This window comes from Gambusia affinis, linkage group LG21, assembly GCF_019740435.1.
Source record: "Gambusia affinis linkage group LG21, SWU_Gaff_1.0, whole genome shotgun sequence".
Lineage (NCBI taxonomy): Eukaryota > Metazoa > Chordata > Actinopteri > Cyprinodontiformes > Poeciliidae > Gambusia > Gambusia affinis.
Genome location: NC_057888.1, coordinates 15,424,904 through 15,448,835, shown reverse-complemented (window position 1 = coordinate 15,448,835; position 23,932 = coordinate 15,424,904). Strand labels below are relative to the sequence as shown.

General features: G+C 38.6%; 1 long non-coding RNA gene across 1 annotated transcript in view; it reads left to right on the top strand.

The window, feature by feature from the left end:
* Nucleotides 1-4,491, top strand: part of LOC122824182 — a 39,163-nt gene extending 34,672 nt beyond the window's left edge. The window contains exons 3-4 of the long non-coding RNA XR_006369458.1: nt 3,021-3,127; nt 4,006-4,491. This is a non-coding gene — a long non-coding RNA (uncharacterized LOC122824182). The remainder of the gene's footprint in view (nt 1-3,020; nt 3,128-4,005) is intronic.
* The last annotated feature ends 19,441 nt before the right edge of the window (nt 4,492-23,932 follow it).

Sequence of the window (23,932 nt, the reverse complement as noted above, 5' to 3'; positions counted from 1 at the left end):
TATAATTTTCTGGTTATAAGCGATGTTATACAGTAGCAAATTATCTCTTAATGCACCTGGGAGTGTATGAATATGTAGGCATTGTTTATGTTGCGCATTATAAAAAGTTTGAGCCTCAATATTTCAGATGTGAAACTGCCACACTGGTGTCCAGTACAGCTGCATTTGGAACTGGAAGAGTTGGTCAGCTCAATAAAACAAATGGTCTCTCACACACTGCCAGTCAGGAAGATATCTATGCTGTAAAGTTTTGTTCACACAGAAAGCAAATGTGACCCAATTTTGATTTCTTTTTCTTTGTTTTTTTTGTTTTTTTTGTTTGTCTATATGCAACACATATCAACTATTTGATATGGGTATGAAGGACCAAGTTGCAATGTTCTCATGATGAACTTCTAGGTCAACTTGTATGGTGTCTTGTGACAGTTCATGTAAGGTGGAACATGTGCTACATTGTTTGTTCGACTTACTGCCAGGTTATGGTCTTCTTTTTTCATCATTCACATTTTTGAATTTTATATTTTCTACACAAGCAAAACCAAACCTCAAACATATAAAATATAAGGTGGCACTTCCCAAGAAGAAATCATTCAATGACCTTTCTACGATTTAATAAATGACATAAATTGACTTGATTCAGTTCATTTTTACACCATCTTAAAATAAAGATACTTACTTCACTTTGTCTTCTAAAAATACAGTTGAAAATTCATACATCAATTAAAGTAATTTTCAGTGTTCTATAGCCAAAACCTAGATTTTGCACCTTCCCTATGGGAACATCCCTGATCCTTCAGGAATGAGACACTAGCACGTACATAATGCTCTGAGGGTGCAAGTGTGTATGACAGTGTCATGGATCTGTGACGGGGATTTCCACTAGCTATTCCTGTTGACATGGGCCGAAGGTTCAGGTAAACAACAGAAGCATGATACCGTCTTGTGTCATCCCAGGAGGCACAGATCTGGTTACTAACCAGAGTGAAAACTACCAGTTTGATCCTCCTGGGTTCACCAAATACAAAAGTAAATTAACACTTGTTCTCTTTTTATCAAGAATATACCTCAGAACTAGTATGTAGGTGTGTGTCTGTGTGTGTGTGGCTGCAGACAAGAAAGTATGAGTGTAAGGCATCCATGTTCTGCATGCAGCGTTGTGTCTGTCAGAGGAGAGTTGACACTGATGAGAGCAAACTGGATGGAGACGGCGTCCATCCAGTCGGAGGCCTCATCATTATGGCTGCAGTCCTTTTGATCATCCCCTCCACACTCGCCCCATCTCTCTATTCGTCTGTCAGTTTGTCTGTCTCTGTCTCTGCTGTCTCTTTTCTGCCGTCTGAAACCAGATGAGTGGTCGTCGTTTTGGCATGACACACACCCTTTTGTCTTTTGAGTTTTTCCACCTCACTGACCGCCTCTCTCTGCCACACTAACCCCCACCTCTATCCACCCTCTTCCTCACATCGGTGGTGTGTGTGTGTGCAACCAGCTTCTCATCCCTTTCTCGCCGATGAGACACATTGTGGAGCAAGTCCTGCTGTGTCACTCGGTGAAAAACTGCAGAGGTAATGGTATTAGCTTCAAGGTTGTCACATATTTATTCAACGCAGATTTAAAGCAACAGCTTTACATTTTGTAGGGCGGGACTTATTTGTTGTTATGCGTTTCTATCAAAGAATAAAACTGTAGCTTTCTAACTAAGATCATTCTGCTAGTCTAACTATCTGCAAAGAAGTACATGTTTACTGGGGATATCAAAACATAGTTGGTGTCTAATCAGTGTTATGAGAATATAAAAGTGATAGTCATGTCATGCCTTTGCTTTTTCATACTTTTCTAGTTTGGGTCGTTTCAGCCCCAACCATTTTGTATACAAAACAGAGCCACCTGCCAGGAGACATTTCCCACTGACCGCGCATCAGTTTCTACCCACTTTGGCAACCGCGGGTTTGAAGTAATTTTCTATGCTTAGTAACAATTTTCATGAGCTGTTTGCCATAACTGGCAATGAGCTACTTCACTTTAGAGGAGTTTTGTCACTCTGATCTCAGCGTAATTATTTCAATTCAGCAACACTTAAGGCTTTCTTGGCATGAATTGCACACTTAATGTTATATCTCCATTAATAATTTGGATTTGAGCCTAGAATTTAACCAACTCTAACTTTTACTCTGTCCACTGAGCTCTTTGTGTATCAAATTGTCCTACTAAATAACCTAATCACAATTAAACAAAATACCATTAACTAATGGTCAGATTTCTCAACGTACAGAATATTTTAGTCTTGGGGATAAACAAGAAGTTTTTTTTGGAAAATGTGAGCTATATTGTAGAGCTTTTGTGTTGGTCAGAAGGAGTTTTCACTTTAAAACTCTGCCATGGATATCCTTTTTGTTTTTACACTTTCTTATTATATTATCACAAACACTAAGTTTAAATTATGTAAATCTGCTTCATATGTAGTCCTACAATACTTTTTTAACTTTCTGCACTCTTTTTTTGTTGTTGTTGTTGTTTTGGAGAAATCTTTGGTCAGTCAGGGACTGTTCCGTGTTTACATATGTAAATGTTTTTTTAATCTTCTGAATAAAGTAGGAAATTCTGACTGTAGGAGCCATATATTTTTTGGAGTTTGGTTTTTTTTACTCTGCGTTTTGAAGGGGATAAGCATATGTGGTTGAATCGTTGGGCTCATGACGTGGTGCCTTTTGATTGGTTTTCGAATAGTTGGTTAGTGAAGAAAAAAGGACTTGCTCTTTGTAGAAGTCTGGCACCTTGGGAGAAACACAGTCTTTTGACCGTCACTTTCTATTTGTTTTGAATCTGTTTGTTATTTTTATTTTCTTTTAAGTTCAGTAAAGACCTAAAAAAGACTGTCAAATTCAAGACCTCTTTATTTTAGAAGAAACGTGTCGCGTTCGAAAGAGCTTTAGGGGGCTAGACTAGTGAGGCTTGCCGCACTTTCACTGACAAAACCAATAATTTAAGATAAAATTATTGTTTCCGTTTCACCCACACAGAAAGCTGAACTCCAGTGAATGTTGTTGATGTGTGTGAGGCTCCTGTTCAGAATGCCCAGAGGTGAAAGGTGAAATCCACTTTTCTTCCCACGAAGAGAGGAGAACAGGTAATCCAATCTCGGTGAAGTCATCAGTTAAGATTTTCTGTTCATTGTGACGGCTGCGGTGAGAATTGATGAGCGTGTGGTTTAATCTGTCATCTGTGTTGTAATTGTGCCACTTTTTAAAATAAATAATAATTTTTAAAAAAAATCCTTGAAACACTCAAAAAGCAACATCAAATGCTCCACACAAGAAAGGAGAGAAATGCATAAACATAAAAATATTTTGGTTTTAAACAAGTATTTATTTGTTTTTAAAAAATCTATGTTGTTACACTTTTAATAAATAATTCTCATGTTGAGTGATAAGTTGTGATTATAATTTGTATTTTGAAACGATTAGAATATCTACAGACAAGGTATGGTTTTTTTTTCAACCTTTTTTTTTCAAAGGTTGAAAAAAACTCATTAAATTACCTCTCTTTAAGTTAGAAATCAAGCATAAATTTGTGCTTTAAGAAGCTGAAATTTTAATCTTGGGTCTCATTGTTATTTTAAATAATACTCCGATGATCATCCAATTTTTTTTTTCCTTGCTTTCTAAAAAACAAGTTATTTTCTCTTTTTCCGAAGCAGTTTTTCTCTGAAAGAAAAAAAAAAAAAAAGCTTGGCTCATTTTGTGACAGAGCCTGATCATGTGACCAGCCTGATTGCAAAGTGTTGACAGAAGATTCCCTTAAAATATGCGTACAATACAGCACACAGATACCAAAGACCTGGTCCTGAAAGGTGATATCTTGTGAAACTCTTCGCAGAGAGGAAGTAAGGCATGATTAGGAAAAAGTGAAGAGAATAGAATTGGGGGCAAAAAAAAAATAATCCAGTATTTAACAATATTTATGTCGTTTTGTTTTCCTCCTTCCCACCTCCCTCCATCCTCACAGCTATAAGGCAGGAGATATTGTCCCCCACTGGTCCCAGGATCCCTGCGGTAAAGGCCCGCCCTACAGCTATGCCTCTAGATACAGAGTCTGATGAGGAGCACAAGGCCATGAAGGCTTTCCCTGAAAGCTCAAGGGAACACACACACACACACACACGCCCACACACACACACACGCAGACACACAGACGAGCACAGATGCATGCACAAAGGTGGGCAGGCGCATGTACAATCACTCAGACATGTACAGTACACATACGGATACGCAAACAGACACACAATAACAAAACAAAACAAAAAAAAGAGCAGGTGGATACACTGTTCCGCTGGCACGCTTAAACAGACACAGTCACTGGCATGGCATCAAAAACATAGTAAACTGTGGACCAACACAAAAACAGACCTGCTGGTACTCTCTGGCACAGCAATCCGTAATTCACATCAAACGTATATGTGTGGTGTCGGAAATAAACCCTGTACCGAATCAATATTTTCACTTTTCTGTTCACATTTAATCTTTAGCTACCCATATGTCATAAAGTGATTGACATCTCTTTCACAAAGGCCAACAAGACAATACAATGAGAAGACAACGCAAATGAAATGAAGACGATTTAAGCTGGAAAGGAAACGCGTTACCTCGGGTTTTAATTTGATTTTGGTAATCTTCAGAAACTCTCCTGCCATGCAGGATTTTGTTTGAGATCAAATGATTATTGACTGACTGGTTCAGTTATCTAGGCAACTGTTTTTGGATAAGTGACCAATTGAAGCTTCTGCAGAGAGAATTGGGTTTGCTTGTGAAAGAAAGTTTAAAATTGACGTTCTATAAAACAGAACTTTGGGGGTTATTGAATGTTAACCATTTGAACTGTAACTAGGTCTGAAACATAATATTCAATAATGGTTATATTTAAATTCCTTTTGATAAATCTTCAATCAACATTTTTGATTAAACATATTAAAGATGGGTTCAGTCAATCATTGACTATTTGATTGAGAGAACAATCAGCCTGATGCGTTCATGCAGTATAAATTACAAAATACATAAATGCATCAAATTTATGAAACCTATGAACTGCCAACAGCACTTTGGTGTTGAACATCTTTGAGAATTTAAGTTTGTATTCAAATTCAACAAGATTAGCTACAACGGTAACGACAAACGTGCTAATAAACCGAGTTTATTATGATTAAGAAGTCGTTGCCAGGAAGCATGGTTATCTCAGCTTTGAGCTTCAAGTAAAGGTCTACAATTGGAACCTGAAAAATGAATAAGCAATAAATTAACCTTTAGGGCTGTATTTTAGCTAGATCTTGAGCACCGAGGGTTTGTCCGTCTGTCTTTACTATTCTTATTTCTACTGTATATAATCTGTACATTTTCGATATTGGTTAAAATTTAACAAATTTATGGAGGTTCCATTTAGTTGTTCAACCTGAATAACTTTAACTGAGTTATTTTTTTTTTATTAAAACCTTCTCAAACAAAACCTGGCGATCTCCAGTCTATTTAAATAAAATTCTTTAGGGCATACATAAGCTTTCGATATTTTCACTAATATCAATGAATATAACACTTAATTGTGTATTTGTTTTTTAAACATAAGTGAAAATTTCCTCACTAATAGAACTATTTTCTTGTATCGAATTAATTCTTTCAGTGATGTTTGATTTAACGGAATATTAGAGCTACCATAACTCAATTCTAGTCACCATTGTTGTATGATACACCTTAACACAAGATACACAGACAACATTATTTCAACCTGGACCAAAAACTGCATTATTATAATAGCTGACAAAATTTCCCATCTTCAGCCTCATGCCTTGATTTGCTGCCCCAGGCCTTGATACAACCATGAAGTGTGGGCACCTCTCTGGGACCAATTTTTGAATTTCTCCAAACAAACATGATGCAGCACAGAATAAAGAGTCATCTGTTATTGACATAAGGAGCCTAATCCTGCCCACCACTAACTATCTCTTCTAAGAGTATACCTCTCACTTCAGAGTTGGCTAACTAGCCATCACTACTGCCTGTTGGCTACACACCTGCCCCAACAGCACTCGGAGGCAGACGTGGGCCCCCGGAGACGGAAAACACACCGAAACACACACATGTACTACATGCAGGCTGAAACCGGAGTCTGTGTTCTCACCTCACACAAACACAGTCTTGTGAGTTGTTACTGCACACACACATATAAATTTAAGCCTCTCCACATACATGCACACTTTGACTGTGCGTCACTCAGCAACTGTCTGTTTGCCCGGGCCATGGCAATTATGGCTAACAAATAAATGCCAGGTGCTAAAGAAACACCCAGTGCGCTGAAGTAAATTAGTAATATTAGGAATGTGCACTCATCATTTGCAGGCAATTTCCTGTTGCTAATGAGATTAAAAAAAAACAAAAAAATAAAAACAATGCTGTCAGTCAAGAGACAGAGGGAAACCATTTCCATTTTCTTATTTTCTTTTCCTCATAATCAAGCTGCTGCGTAGGTAATAATGAAAATAGCAGGATATGTACAGCACTGTTTAATTACATTTTGAATATCGGGGAGCTTTTAGACTCCCAGACAACTCATTTCATATGACATTGGATTGATATTAACAGCATGCAGAGTACACAATAGGAATATATAATCTCCTTGTTGATATATATGATACAATAATGTCACGCAAATAATTTTAATTTGAAGAAATATATTGGATGATGTGAAATATTTGAGTTTTGCATGGAGGTTGTTTTAGAAAATTCGTAATATACAAGAGGTTGTAGTCTATGGGTACAGTAAGTTTTATACCACAGTACACCCCATCACATCGGCCCCCCCATTTACTCCCTCCAGTGTGGATTGTCAGGGTGGATGATGGTGGTGTTGACCAGAAGAGGGCAGACATACTGTATTTAATCTCATATCCTATTATCTATCTTCCTACTCTCACCTCATCTTCCCCTCTCTGTTTACTTCTTGTGGCATCTGCTTCGAGCTTGACCACACTTAGCTTGTCAGCCAACTATCTGAACAGGAGAGTGTTCAGATTAAATTAACAAGAGAAATACGTTTGCAACATTCAACAACTGTTCCAGCTCTGTCTTATGTCGTTTTGTGTCACAGTATAAACCAAAATTATATAAGTTGTAAGAAAAACTAAAACTAACTAATAGGTGGATGTATAATCACAAAAAGGTAAAAAGATGATGTTGAACTGAGTACATTCAGTGGAAATAAACGGCTTAGAGTCAGAAGAGAAGAAGAGGGTTTGACTTTCTACTTACTTATTTGCTGTTCTTACAATGTTTGTTTTTATAACACACTATATAAAGCTAATATTTGTATTAACTTGTTTTTGAGAATACCTTACTACATAGCTAGACTGTAAAGGGTGCAGCAGCTGTGCTCTTCGCTGTAAGGATAATGTTTGGCAGGTATTAAAAAGCATTTTTTTTTTTTTTACTTTATTTATTTTTGCTTTTCTTTTCATTCCCCTCTGTGTTAAGTTATGTGTTAAACCAGTAATAGCGTTTTAGTCTTAGCTGTGACTGATTTGGTTGCCTACCAGGGTTTTAATATCAAGCATTTACTGCAAAAGCATCTTATGGGGAATCTAACTTTAGAAGGATTCATATAATTTGAGAGAGTTGACAGAAGAGGTCTATGGAAAAGTTTTGACACCTGTGTCACAGTACTATTAAACCCTCATGATGGACTGGTTATGTGAAGAAAAGTGAGATTTGCACACCCGCCTTACGGGTGACAGTTGTTGGGAGAAACGACACAGGCCAGTTCAGTTTCTAGCAACAAAGCTGGTGAAGACTGGACCAAAAAAATGTATCTTACATTTTTTTTTTTATTACAATTCTTGAAAAATTGCTATTATTAATCCTGAATATCTATGCAGAATACAAGTTTGTTAATTCTCTAAGATATTTCTCTCTGACAACACAGCTCATGCCTCTTCAACAACTTCTGGATTTTCTTATTTGTACATTTAATTTAGATCACTTTAATTCTCATAAGGTGTTTTTACAAAGTATTCACAAAACTTCACTTCTCCCACACTTTGCTATGTTACAGCCTTATTCTAAAGTGTAACAAATGAATCTACTTCCTCAAAATTCTGCACACAAATTCCACATTATGACAACATGGAAAACTTTATTGAGTGATTTGCCAATTTAATAAGAACAGAAAACCAATAAATCACATTTACGTAAGTCTTCACAGCTGTTGCTTAATACTTTATTGATCTATCTTTGGCAGTAATTACAGCCTCAGGTGTTTTTGAATAGGATGCCAGAAGCTTATCTCATCTACCTTTAGGCAGTTTTGCCCATTCTGTTTTGTTGTACTTCTCAAGCTCTGTTAAATTGAAAGGGAGCCATATGTAACCGTTTTCAGTTCTCGCCAAAGATGGTGTAAAGAAGTTAACTCTGGACTTGGTCACCAAGCTTAGCCCTGACCTTTGGTCACTCTAGAACATACACAGAGCGGTTCTGAAGCCACTTCTTTGAGACATTGTCCATCTGCTTAAGGTCGTTGTGAGGCTGACAAATGAACGGTCGCCCAAATTTCAGATCAAGAACTTTCTGGAACAGGTTTCCATCCTGGATATCTCTGTACATTTCCTGATTTCATCTTTCTCTCCGTCCTGACTAATCTACTAGTTCCTAGTGTTGCAAAGAATCCCCATAGCATGACTCTGCCACCACCGTGCTTAAGTTTAGGCATTGTATTAGTTTGATAATGAACTGTGCCTGATTTCCTTCAAACATGATCCCCGTCATTCACACCAAAGAGTTCAGTTTTTGTCTCATCAGACCAGAGAATGTTATTTCACCTGGTCTGAGAGTCTTTCAGTTCCTCCAAAGAGGACAGCTAGAGCTCTGACAGAGTAACCATCAGGTTCTTGGTCACCTCCCTGATTAATCACCCCCAAATCAGTCGACAATCGGGGGTGGTTCCATACTTCTTCCATTTAGGGCAATGTGTTCATTGGGAACTTTAAAGGAGTAGAAATGTTTTTGAACTCTTCCCTGGATTTGAGCCTCAAGACATATCCTGTCTCAGAGCTCTACAGAAACATTCTTTAAGTTCATGCTAGGTGTTTGCATTCTGACTTGTCCTGACTACTGTGGGACCTTATTTAGCCTCATCTTTACTTTGTTGTTGCAGTTTGATGGAGAGTTACTGATCTACCATATATGAAAACTTCATCTTTGATATACTACTTGTGAAAGGAGAAATATTCATGTCTATGGTTAAACTTTTACTACAATAGTTACATTTTCAATTTTTTTTTTTTTTTTGGAAATAGTAATGAAGAAAAGTAGAGATAAGATGGATCTCAAAAAGAGTTACCAGACTGTGTGTAAAAACAACCAATCCTGACAGAAGCTTGAATGTGCTTATTCATCCAGGAAAAGGCAGGCCCAGCTACAGACAACAGTGGACATTATTGCATATTGATTCAAGCCCCTCCTTCTTTCCTCTTTGTTTTATCTGATCAGACAAAAGCACCGTGTCTCTCATGCTCTTTCTTCATGTTTGTTTCTGTCTCTCTTTATGTTTTTTTTATTTGGAAAGCTCCTCCAGTTTTTATTTTTTATTTTTTTTAAAACTTGGGAGCCCAGGGGCTTTGCACACCTCAGACCTAAATCCCAAACCTTATTTGTAATAATGAATCAGTGGTGCTAACAGTGCAGGGCTGGCTAACTTACTGATGAAATGTAAGTGGGCAGTAATGAGCACTATTTCGGCCACTTGAGGGAAAATCTGCCACAACCAACCGCACAGTCCAATCTTTCCATCATTCAAGTCCTGATAGACAAGCCTACGTCCCTGGGTGGGGAAGTGACTGACAGGGCCTGGCGCCCGTGCTGGAGGGACCCCAGTGGGCCTCTGGAGTGGCCCTTCATGGCTGACCGCAGGGACAGGGATAGTGACGGCGTCTTGGGTCTCGCTGGCCCTTCTAAACTGGTCCATTAATTACACAAAACCCTCAGAGAAAATTAACAGGCAAATTTAATAACAGGAAGGAGGAGGAGGGTGCGCGTGGGTGTATGTGTGTGTTGAGGGAGTGCATCCGTACACAGCGGCACTATCCACCCCCTGCTAGAGAGAGAGAGAGAGAAAGAGAAGTGCTTCAAGCTTCCTATCACCATGGACACTCATCTAACAAGGCTTTCTGACACTTAAGGTCAATGATTTAGGAGCCAACAACAGGTTTAGTAGGAGCAATAAATTGAAGCACTGTAGGCAATAAATTGTCACATTTAATGTTGAACCATTTCTTGGCAATTATGAGACCTTAGTGTGTTTCTTTAATTGGGGATTTGTGACACGCGGAGGTTTGATGACGACTGAGAGGCTTCATTAAAAACATGCACATCTTTCATTACTGTAGCACAATTATCTGCTATTTAGAACCTGTGAATTTAATTCAGAAATGCAATTCATAGGCTTTTATGGTAAAAACGAGAAAAAGAGCAATTCAGAATTTTACAGTTTTAAAGTTATTAATACAGTAAATATCAAATTATTAATTTGACCTGCTTTCAAACACGAGTCATAAACTTTGATGAATGGATTTTTTTTTTTTGCGTTGTTGTTGGCGTATTGACATGGGATCAAATGTAATGCAGTGTTACGATTCTGCAAAACAGGTTATTATTGGTCAACTTACTATTCATAAAATTTGTCATCTGCTTTCATTGCACTTTAGCTTTTTCTGTGAAAGTGCAAAAATGCTGTAAAATCTTCATTATTGTTTCTTTCAGGTGCCTCTGTATGGGAATATGTCCAAAAAGTCTGAAAAAGCACCTATACCATACTGTTTTAATGTAATCTCTAGAAAAACAACTGACAAATGAAGTGAGATTTTCTGTAGTTAGAAAAAAAAAAAGAAAATCACTTCAATCGCTAATGAATGATGACAAATTGACAGTCAAATTGAAAGAATGAATGGAAGAAATGCATAAAATGTGCTTTACAAAAGCATCCATGCCCTTTAAGTTTAAAGTTTCTAAAGGTTTTAATTTAAACCATTCTGTGTTTGTGGTTGTTGATGTTCTTGATGTTGAACCTCTGCCCTAGTATTGAGTGTTTTCTAGCCTCTACCAAGTTTTCCTCCAGGATTATTTACCTTCCCCGTCCCTGCCGAAGGGAAGTATCCCCTTGGAATGATGCTGCCATCACCAGTGTCATCAAAATAGCTGGCGGTGAACTGCAAATGGGCTTTCTCCATCTTTTTCCTTGGAGCTGTTGTATAACAGTTCTGTTAACACACTCTCCCACTTGACCCGAGGCTCTCTGTAGCTCATCCAAATTTACCATGGCTTGATTTTTGAAAAATGGCTACATTATCCTGCTTGTCAGTTCAAGTGGACGCCAAAGTTTTGCTAGGATTCTAGTAATGCCATACTCTTCCCACTTGCACAGGATTGACTGAACAGAACACTGCAGGTTGTTCAAAGTTTGGAATATTGTATTTTAGCATCATCCTGCTTTAGTCTGCTCCTGAACTTTAATACTGACCCATATGCTTTGGCTGATAAAGGCCACAACTTGCAGTCCTCTTTGAAAATAAATATGGCTTTTCTATACACCTGAGCAATATTTAGGACCACTCAGCACTTGTTCCACAGCAACAAACACCCAACAAACATCACTGCCACGCAAGAAGTCAGATTGCAGTAAAGTAACTACAGTTATAAGACTGTGCTCTAGGAAATTTGTTAAAGGAAATTCAAGTTGTTAGAAAAAGTGTAAATCCCAGGGTATTTCCACTGCATTTAAATATATTTCTCCACATTGTACAGTATTCTAAGTATTCCATTCTCTTTTCTTTTTTTTTGTCAACGTACTGTTCAAAGATGGATATGCTAATGCAGAAAGTAGTTGGACTGTGAGTGCTGCTATTCCGGCGTACTTGACGTGATGGGAAACTGTAGCGGAGCCATCAGTTCGGCATATATCAGACCGCTACGTCTGCATGTGTGTATGTAGATATGGAAAATAGAAAGGAGTGAGGAGTTTGAGGCTGCTGTGGCCCACTTCTCCTTCTCCTCTGTATTCCCTCTTCCTCTGCGGTGCTGTCAGCCTCCCAGGGGTCGGATCAGTTTGCAGCAATAGGTAGGCCGAGGCTATCAAAGTACGTGTTTTAACTTTTTAAGACTTTGCAGGTTGGCTTTGTTCTTCTTTTCTCTCTGTTGTGTGGGCTCTCCTGGGCCCTGGGTTGGGGAGTATCTCTAGGTGCTGGCAAGTGGCTTTGGGCTATAAAAAAAAAAATGCAGGTTATCTACTGGGAGACGTGGAGGAGTTTTTCAAATTGAAGTGAGAGCTTAGGACCAAATGCAGAATTTGAAGAGGAAGACAGGCAAGAGGATTGGCCACGATTGTGAGGCAATGAGAGTCACAGATTGTGCATTTTGAATTACTTTGTTCTCACATCATGGTACACAATTTCTACACTCTCTTCATAGTTTGCACCCAAATTTTTCTAAAGCCAAAAAATACCCTTATGGCATACAAGTCCTCACATCCATGTGTGCGTACAAACACATGCAAGCAACAGCTTTGTCCGCCAGCCCTCTTTCCATACTCTTACATGAACACGCACACACATTTTCACACATCTGCCCCATGCACCGACACTGCTATGTCTCAAACCAAAGGGAGAAAAAAAAAAAAGGGGGCCCAGGCTCGGTGCCTTTGGGATGATTTGATTAGCAATGATATCTGAAAATGGCCTCATTGTGCTAACAAGATTAAGCTGAGGCCCTGTCTGTTTTTAGTGCTGGAAATTTGCTGGGTGATTAAAACTGGCTCTCCTTACTAGAACAAGAGCCGTAGCGGGCTAGTGGGACCGTTGCCAGGTAACAGGACATGACTGCTGTTTTTATGTAATTATATACACAAACATCAACAAGCTAAAGTCAGCTTGGAGGAGGTGAAGTAGAAGAACTTAATATGTGGCCAAGTAGCAACGAAGGTGGAAACCTTCCTCGCTTGATGTGCATACTAAGGCGATGTTCCAGGTTTCAGCCATTGCAATGCATAGTAAAACCACTGATATTGCAGTTTATAATATAAAATTATTTCTAAAATTCTGGCTGTTGTCTGGTGCTGGTGAAGTAAAAGGGTAATGAGGTTGGTCCTGAAACACGACTTGCGCATCTCTGTTAGATCAGAGTAAAGTTTTGAAATTCAGGAATAGGCAATAAAGCCCGTTCAGCTTTTGAGGAACTGATAACCTTTTTTGGTTTTTAATTAGTTTTAATCGTTGCTTTAAATGTTTGTTTCCAGATTATTAATTTGCTTTTTAATTAGCAGCGTTGTATTGGACAGAATTAGTGTTCCTTTGATTTGGTCTGTTACTTTTTAATGTTCGCTTTACCTTTCTTTCTGTTGTTTTAGATAATCAGTGGTGAGTAGGTGTTTGGCTGTAAATAATTTAGATCATTTTTGATTTTGTAAATTATGAGATAACAGCCGTGTGTTTCTAGTTTCAAATTGTCTGCTGATTTTAAATGTAATTTGAATACCAAACAAAGAGCTCTCTGTGTTGTACTTAGCTTTTTTATTATTCCAACAGGTTTTGATAAGTTATGAGTGATTTGTGAACATTAACATAACCTAATGTAGTTTTAATGTCATAATGCAAATTGTTTTGGCTTCACTCTATAAATAAAAGCCATTTTCTAACCTCTAAAAAAACACCTCTTACTGATATTGAATAATAATTTGAGCCACTTTAAGTATTTAGCGGTAGGTTGTACTTTAACCTCCATGGTTTTCAGACTACTTCATGCAAAACTGGAGTTAAGCCGCAGAATCCTCAACTTTCAGTTTACCATAAGAAGGGTATTAATTCTTTACTCCAACTCTGTATTTATTCAATTGGATTATGTATGCATGGGGGACCTAATGAGGGCTTAAAAATGCAATTATTGCTTAAGCAAAAAATGTGACTTTTTTGATAAATGTTTCCATTCCCTAATAAATGGAGAATCAACAGACTTAGGAAACTGCTTTATTCAGAGCTTGAAATTAGCCCATCAATCACTTGCAGAATTTGTTAACTATTTCTCGCCCCCTTCTTCTGTTTTCTTCCTCACAGAGAAGAGAGGAAGAACAGTAAAGACACACAGAAAGGGAGAGACGGAGAGCGAGAGAGATTAAGAGAGTAGAGAGAGAAAACAGACCGTATAACCCTGGACAAAGCATGAGGTAAAAGTCATCTCAGGAGGCACAAAATGTAAAGATTCACACGGAGGTTATGATACCTCCAAATGAATCAACTACTGTATGATAATGAAGTACATTCATTATTCATAAAGTCTATAGGAGGAGGTCAGTGGCGCAGTCTGAGCAAGGTTAATTATAAGCAAGAAGGTCATGAGGTGCCAAAAGGTCACCCTGATTGTTTATGAACATATTGATTATGTTTTGAGAACAATGAATATCGCGTAGTGGCATATGTGAATGTTGTGCTATTGATTTCATGTGCTTCTACCCTTGTGTGGCCTGGAAATATATGGTTAACCTCAAATAAATAATCACAATTCCAGAAACTCATTCACAGGGCCCAACTGACACAGTGAAGGACAGTGGTGTTACTGTAGAATAAATCAATAAGTAAAATCAACATCGTAGCTTTCAGCAGCACAATAAATCTGAAAGAAAGGCTCTGAGGTATACCACACAAGTTCAGGAGTATGGGAATAAAACAACCCAGAAGCCTGACCCAATGCTGTATTTAATGCAAACATATGCATTTTTTTTTTCCAGTAAGGAAAATTATAACTTGTGTGTTCAAATCTGGATGCTGGTGCCATGACAACACAAACGTAGCATCTACCATCTAATATTTTTATTCAAAATCTACACATTGCTGAAACATTTATATTTCCCATATCTTCTTTTACTCTTTCATCACACTGCAAATTTCCTGATTCTGTTGCTAATAGTTAGAATTTTGAAAGCATTACATGCAAAATAGTGCTCTGTATCACAAAAAGGTCTCAGCTGGTTGATCCCCACAAACTCAAGTGGCACAGCTCTTTCTACTGATGTCGGTCTATTGTAGGTATTTCTCTTGTTTCAGTATCAAGGCAGAGGCTGGTAACAGTCAGCTGTCACAACTTTTGCTTGAGTCAGATTACAGAAGACATTATACATTATTAAAACTGTATAGATATATGTTATTTTTCTTACAGCGTGACGTATAACTGTTTTCTATTTTTAAGTATCTATCTATCTGTCTGTCTGGCTAGCTACCTGACTAGTTAGCTGAATAGTTAGCTGACTATCTAGCTGACAAGTTAGCTAGCTGACCATGTTTGCACACTATACATTTATGTGCATTACTTCTAATCACTGGAAGCTCATTTTAAACAGACATGTTCTCTCCTGAGTAGCACTAACAGGTTAGATTCAGGTTGAAACCTGTCTATAACACGTTTTTCACTTCTCAGGCAATAAAATTACCCGGATAGGGAAAAGAAATACTGCTCCATCTTCTAAACTGCACACTTGCCTCCACAACACACAGTAGCGACCACACCTGATGGAAAGCAGGGGCTAGCTGGATTGCACTGCTATCACAAAAAGAAAAAGTGCTCATGGTTAATTCAGTTCATCTTCTATCTGTCGCAACACACGAGGATGGAGGAAATGAGTACGTTTCTGCTGAAGAAAAACAAGATAATTTTGTTTCTGCAGCCAATTTAAATTAAAGTGGCCCTTTGTGTCAACATTGATTGGGAGAGTGTTCAGATATGGGCGATTCATGACAGGGGACAGGCGGCATGAATGCATATAAACTCTGCTGTACATCAGTTCACATGCTGACAACGGGAATATTCAAAATATATTCATGGGATGTTCTGAGCTATTTCAGCAAGGGATCACATAATATTACCTCCGCACAGTGATAAGATAAGGTATATTTCATATTTTCATGTATTTTCATTCATTTTCCCATTTTGGGGAAGTAGCAGGAAGATTTTTGCCTTAGGCAAGATTAATAAGCATTTAAAACGGTTTCAGTGCTAACCGGCAAACCACAGTGTGTGTTTCAGAGTATTGTTCACCACTGAGTGGCCATGAATGACATAAATAGATTGTATACTTTGACAGCGAGCCAGTGACTGCAGGAACAAATACATAAATAAACACAAGTACTTTACCTATAGAATTTCACAGAAGTGTACATGCTAATTCAATATGACAATCATATAAACAGATTGAAAAAAAAAACAAAAAACACACATTCGCACACACACACACAAGTCACACATATCTTCTTTCATATTTCCCCTCTGAGCTAAAATTTAATGAAAACTTCCCTTCAGGAGGCATTTTTGTTCCAATGACAAAATTCTAAACACTTAACCCCCATTATACAGCATTGAAGTCACTTTGAAAAAAAATCTAACATATCTTGCAGCAGCTGGCAAAAGCAGGTTATAATCAACGATACTAGACGCTGGGCTGGTAAAGTTAAAGGCGCAGAAGAAACATGTTTAGATTAGTTGTACTGGTTTAGATCCTGTTTTGTCTGGCTGCTTTTTCAGATTTTTTCATATTGCCATCTTTGAAGCATACAAATTGTTTCACCAATCCGGAGACTGTACCCTCCTTAGAGCTTCCTTGAAGCAGTTTTTGCAGGGCCTGCCGCCTCTATCGTTACTTTTTTATGAGTGTGCACCAAAGTTGACTGAATTGGTATTATATGTGTAAAGCCAAAATGCAAGTTTGCTCACTGGAATATTGCCTTCTGACAGACCGGGAGGTTCCACACATATAACTTGTCAGTGGTCATAATTTTATGATTGATCTTTTTTAAAACATTTCCCGTGCACAGATAAAACTTATGCCCCTATATTAAAACTGTAATGTCATTTAATGGCTGATGGTAAAACAAGCAAGCGCACACGGCATAATTGAAGCCCTCCCCAAACCCTGTTTTTATTTTGCTCCCCAGTTTTGAAATATAATCAGTTTGCCTAATTTTATTGCATTTCCTAATGATGCTCGCCCAGAGCAATTGTTCTGTGTGTTCCTTAGCAAACAGTGCGTGTCAGCTCACTGAGATTAATCTTGATTACTTTAGCCGTTGATGAAGTAGGCTACAATAATGCCTTAATTGAGGAATATTACCACATAGAAGAAAAAAAAAAGCATTGATAGATAGAGCAGGAGATGGATGTTTGACTCCAAACTGCACTAATTGCAATGCTGTTTGGAGTGATTAACTCTGGATGGATCAGTGACTCGGGTGAAAATAAACAACAAATAGGGATCCGCATTCATATCTTTAGTGTTTCGTAGTCACTGCTGCCATGTCATTACTGGGCATCTGACTAAAGATGACATGAGGCACATTGTTTATTATTTGTAAAGAGATTATTTATTATTTGATGTCAAAACCTTATTCATTTGATTTTCATAGTTGCCTAATAAGTGTATAAAACTATTAGAATTCATCAAGGAGTATTAGAGCTGTTAGATGAACTCTACTAACAGGAAAACTACTGAGTTTCTCAGAAGGGCCTGTTCTTTTAAGACTTTTTTTCTGGAACGAACATTGAAGTTACACAGTTGTTTAGTTTTTTTTATTGTGGAGGCATTCCTACTGGCCATAAAGTATTTTCATTTCACTTATGTCTGCCTAAGTGTCTCACTAAAGTAAAAGAAAGTAACAGTAAAAAAGGTTGGAGAAAACCACAGCATTTTTGTTCTTAAGTTGTGTGAAGATACTCAAATTTAAGTTGATGGAAACACAGAGTTTGTAATAATTACTAGTTATCCACTCTTTTAAATGGCTCTATATTAGCAATACATTTCTATGAAAATGCAATATCATCAGTGTGTGACAAAAAAAAAAAAAAAGTTATTTGAGTTACATAAGACAACACATAACATGTAAGTAAGGAAAACAGAAACTTTCAGGATTTGACAAGGAATACTTTGACGAGTGAAGCTGACGATTGCTTTTTTTAATTTCTACCCAATAGGCTGAGGGCTTTCTGACATTCTGTAGAAAGTACTCAAACTCTAAATGGATGGAAATAGATTAAATTCATGACAATGTCTCTAATAACCTTACTTTGCCCTGAACTTTGTAATAAATCCAAAAAAAACATAGGCCCTACGCCTTTTTTTGACAGTACTGGCAGAGGCTACAGCAAATACCCTGGAGGCAACACCCAATTCTGCCCATGCAGCTCTCCTGCTATCCTGCCCCATCTTCACTTGTAGGATATTGTACGTGACACGGGTGACTATACGCACACACTCACTGTACAGCAGCATGCCACCCTGTGTATGAGCAGTGGGAGACTCCCAATCTGCTCGGTTGGGACAGTTGTCTTATGAGGTGTTGTACCCTGACTAGACATATGCTGACCCCTTACGATTTTTCATTGTGCTGACTTCCTCAACGGTGCCCCTTTGTGTCAGGACTTTGCGCTGAGTTTAGTTTTGAGGGGGATGTAAACGGAGGAGGAGCAAGAGGCGCTGTGGTGGTGAAGAAGAATTTCTTGTGTTTTAAAGGTGGACAGGTGTGAGGGTATTGCGAGTGATTCCTAAATACATCAAGAGGGCACAAGTATTAAGCAGAGAAATAAAATCCATATTTTTGTCTGTGTACGGGAGCTATGATATATTTCTGAGGTGTATAAACCACCACAAAAAAATAAAATAAAATCATGCAAGATTATATGAACTAGAAATCTGGAAAAAGTCTGCATAACAGAATGAGGCAATAGTTGAGAAACAATTGTTTGTTGGACGTGTGGAATTTGTTGAAGTGTTAAATTTTACTCTACCGCTAATGCTTGGCTATGAGATGTGGCTGCCATTGCCCAGTCTGTCTTTTTAGGTGGACCGCCATGTCTTGGTAGGTTTGAAGCTTTGTCAGCCCCTTTCTTCTCTGGCTCGTACGGTGTCTTTGACGGTTTTTTAAGGGAAAAAAAAAAAAGAAAGATTAAGTTTTTCCCAAAGCAGCTATTTTTATGCTGAGATTAAATGAATCACATTTTAACTCGGACTAATTAAGGGACTTCTTAAGGCGACTGGTTTCACTGGATTTTAATTATGGGTAAATGGGACTGAAAAGAAATGCACACAACAATTTTTGATTTTCATTGTAAAATATTTGGAAAACCATATATTTCTTTCTTTCATTTCAAGCGAACTTGCTACAGTCGACCACCAGTATTTGCTGCAGTGGGGGGGGGTCACACCTGCCCGCAATAGTTAAAATCCGTGGACATTTGCGGCCCCCTCTGATAGCTGCCTCTTTTAATGGTTCAAACAACAAAGACACCTTAATATGCACAGTAAAAAATGTATTTTCAATATGGCAGAAGTTAATATCTACCGCCTTTCTTATTTCCACTCTTTGGTGTTCAGTCAATAAGTGGCAAGGAAATTAAATGGTGCTCCTGGATCGGCTGCTTTGCAAAGGCCAACCAAATAGCATTCAATTTGGCTTGCGCCTACATATTTAGGCTTCCCAAGTCTTCCTTCAAATATTTATATGCACTATGAAAGAATCTGTGAACAGATTTTTCATAAATAATTTGGATTCAAGTTCCACATAAAATATTCACAGAGAGGTGAATGTATGAATAAACTGTGGTTTACTGTACTTTGTATTGGTCTATCACATATTAAAGATTTGTGATTACAAACTGATATCATAAAGTTAATTTGGTAATATTTTTCAAGGCACAGCAGCTCTTCATGTGATATCCAGACGAATCAGACTGGATTAGTCTGGTAGTAATCTTCTCCGCATTCAGACTACATCCAATCTCAGTGACTGACGCCTGACAGAGTGCTTCTGACTCGAGGTAAAGGTAAACACACATGTTCTCACACCTCCATTAAGCTTGTCACCTGCTCTCACCGGGTGAGCTGAAGACAAGAAGTTGGGATGGATGGAGACAACGTCTTTACCGTGTGGACATTGGTGCTGTCTTGGGAAGGTGTGAACGTGTCATTATATTAAGGCCTTTGCACATAAAGTCAGATAAGGAAACACACTGAGAGGTTAGGCGCAGGCAAGATTTAAATGCTTGCACACAAAAAAATCCGGCTTGTACACGATCATGCCAGCATGTGTTATCACACACCCCTGTATCTTCCACATAATAACAAGGGGACACGGTTATGTTCATGCAGCCCTTGATGAGAATCAAGAGGTCACACATGGGAAACGTACACAAAACTGCCACATCACATCCTGTTGCAGCGTAGCTTTACATGTCAAAAAGGCCTTCGTCTGAGAGGCCTGACAAGATGCAGAAGGACCCGTCATGCTGTAAAGGAAAGATAACGTCACCGGAATCTGGTACGACATTTTTTGAGGGGGAGAAAAAAAAAAAAAAAAGACAAACCCTGTGAATCATGTCACAAAAGCTGTATGTAAAAATGGAGCTGTGTATTCGTGTGTGGAAATTAATGTATGACAAAAAAATAAATAAATAAGCATGGGGAATGATAATGATGAAAGGCCAATAGATAGCTCAATTTACAGCTCCTCGCTGTGCCATGAGATTTTTTTTTTCTTAATTTTTCTGTATTTAATCAGAGGAACAAACGCACCATGTATAATTGGCAGGGGGCGTCTGAGGGTTATCCCCGTGTTCAAACTCACACAGGACGTAATCTCCATGTTTTATGTCGCAGAAGGAATTGGAGGAAATGTGGTATCTTGAATCTGCACATTAGACTATTGCTTCTGCTCCAAATCTATCTACCCTTTTTTTTAAAAATCTCATAGTTTCAAAATTGGTTTTGATAAAACAAACAGGTAAAAATGAACAGGTCCAAAGCTTTCTTGAATTTGTGCGCTCTAACTATGGCTCTTGCTCGATGTACTTACCCTCCCATCCCCAGGTGTGTGCGTTTGCTGGTCACGAGTGGGATTTTCTCACACAATCACACTGCACTTCTTTCTAATCTTGCAGCTTTAGCTCATACAAAGTCCAACGGCAGCTTTGGCTCCCAGGAATTTTTGACAGTTGACAGTCACTCCTGGTTGGCTCGTTAGAGCTCAACAAGGCAAGCACAAACACACACAACAGAAGCTGAGGGAGAGCCAAATGTACACTAAATAAACCTGCTTGTCATAATAATGATGAGAGCCGACTCCATTATGTTCTTTTGAGTTTATTTCTCTGATTTACCGCAGTTAGAGCGACGCGTGCCTGGGACGGTCTCCAAGGTTGCTGTCAGGGGGAATTTAATGTCCTTGGTTTTAGCATCTTTCTGGGAGCCTGTCACATCAGCTCAACGCTGACTGGCACACCAGCCGAGACCTCTGGCATTGTGAATAATAATAGAAAATTGATACTGCTAAAACATGGTGGAGGAATCCTCCCCCAACTCTTTTTTTTTTTTTCTTTGTGTGTATATGACCTTTACCCAAGTCTCTCTTTACTTCACCCCATGCCTGTGATCTCCTTTGTTCTTGGCTTGATCAAATTTTAAACTTCGAATCTAGTCAAACAGACAAAAAAGCGAGGTGTGTTTAATTTCTTGACGAAACAAGTTTGCGGTTGAACAATTCGAAATTAACACCTCTGTGGTGGTTCTTGCATAAGGCCGTATGATGCATGTGTCTTCATGTGGACAAAACTGAAAAGGAATGACTCATCCTTAATAAAACTGGGAGCTCATCCAACTATCATTATTCATGTTTTCATGCTGGTTACTCCGACCAGTACTGGCATGACCCCAATAGAGCTTTAAAATTTTCTCATAAAGTTACTCAACCAATCCTGTTTTCAATTCCCTGACTACCTTTTGATCTCATGATGTGTCAGTTCAGAATAGCAACAGATACTGGAATCTCAAATTTATTTATTTATTTATTTTTTTAAGGTAAATGTTCTCATCAAGCTTAACATGTCTAAAAAGACTCAATGTTCCCAAAATCAGACCATATTCATTAATAAATAAGCAATAAAAAAGGGATTAAATCCGTTTTAAATTTAAAGATATAAATCTGACACTTTTAATTAAGTACAATCTCTGTGGCAGTCATCACCCTATTTACCACTAGTGCACTGCAGATTACACAATATCTCTCTTTGTAAAGAAACAGATATATTTTTCTGGAGTACACAGAAATAAAATTTAAAGTTCATCCTTAAATCCTTCCATTTCATGTTCAAATCATTCAGTTGCAGTCTTTATAAAGTGGAACTGCAATGTTTTGGTCTGAATACCTTCTTACTGTAGCTCCACAGGTTCTCGTTTACCCGTGTTGTTTTGAAGTGTGTCTGAGACGTTTCACACCCCGTTCAGCTGCAGGTCATTTCCACTACACCCCATTTGGGCATTTTTATAGTTCCATAGCAGAGATGTGATTATCTGGTCGTGCAAAAAAACTTTTCGTTCTTAAATTGATTTAAAGAGGTCAACAACGGTATGGGGTATTGGGCCCTTTGATATGGGCTGTTAGGTCCCGGTGTCGGATTCTGGTCCGCACTGCCAGCAGTAAGTTGGGCTCATTTCCGGTGAGAGTTGGACTCCACCAGGGCTGCCCTTTGTCACAGATTCTGTTCATTACTTTCCTGGACAGAATCTCGAGGCGCAGCCAAGGTGTTGAGGGGATCCGTTTTGGTGCCCTTAGGATCGCACCTCTGCTTTTTGCAGATGATCTGGTCCTGTTGGCTTCATCGGGTCGTGATCTGCAGCTTTCGCTGGAGCAGTTGATAGCCAAGTGTGAAGCGGCCGGGATGAGGAGTTTAAGTATCTTGGGATCTTGTTCACGAATGAGGGAAAAATGGAGCGGAAAATCGACAGATGGATTGGCAGTGAAGCTGGCGGTGTACCGGTCTGTCGTGGTGAAGAGAGAGTTGAGTGAAAAAGCGAAGCTCTCGATTTATCAGGGAAGACGCAAGACATGCTGGAGCGACTATGTTTCTCGGATGGTCTGGGAACGCCTTGGGGTTCCGCCGGAGAAGCTGGCCCAAAGGGCTGGGGAGAGAGAAGTCTGTGCCTCCCTTCTTAGGCTGCTGCCCCCTCTACATGACCCCAGATAAGAAGATGGATGGATGGATGGATGGATGGATGGATCAACAGAAAACCTGTCCATTCATCATCATGATAAACAAATTAATATTTTATTTTATTTCTGGTAATTTTTTTATTTATTTATTTGGCTCTCATGGCCTTTATTTGAAAGTGCTAAGACAGGAAAGTAGGTGAAGAGAAAGGGAAGACATGTGGCAAAGGTCACTAAGCTGGGAATCCAACCTGCGACGGATGCATCAAGGACTAAGGCCTCTATATGGGGGTTGTACTTGAACCTCCATAAGGAGGGGGTTCTTATGGGGGTAAATCTTTCTAATTTATCCATTAGAAATGGTTAAATTAGAGAAATTTAACCTTTTTTCTAATGGTTAAAAAGTATTATTTACTATTTAGCATTTTTTGGTGTCCTTCCTGTATGTATGCCTATCCTTTTGTTTTTAACATTTAGCCTTTATACAGCTTTAATGCTTTTTATAAGGCTTAGCTCATACCACCTAGATTTATTTTTCTGTCTGCTTAGCTGAGAGACCTTGATGATTTAGGGTCCCTGTGTACTTTGGCTGTACAGCTCCGATGATGCTCCTGGTCAGAGGGTAGCACCGATCACAACAGATAAAGAAAACAATGAGTCAGATCATGAGCAAAAGAAGAAGAACAACAATGGTGCTTGTCTTCCCAGTGTGCATACTTTTCCTCTTAGAAGCGATGATACAAATACTCCACTGATATCCTGTCGATATAACTATTATTCTTTTTCTTCTTCCCTTCCGTTGAGTACAATGTGTACAAACGGCGCATGTTTGCCGCCTAAGAGTGGAATAAGGTTGTTGAGCTAAGCTAAACATGTAAGCAAGCAGCATTG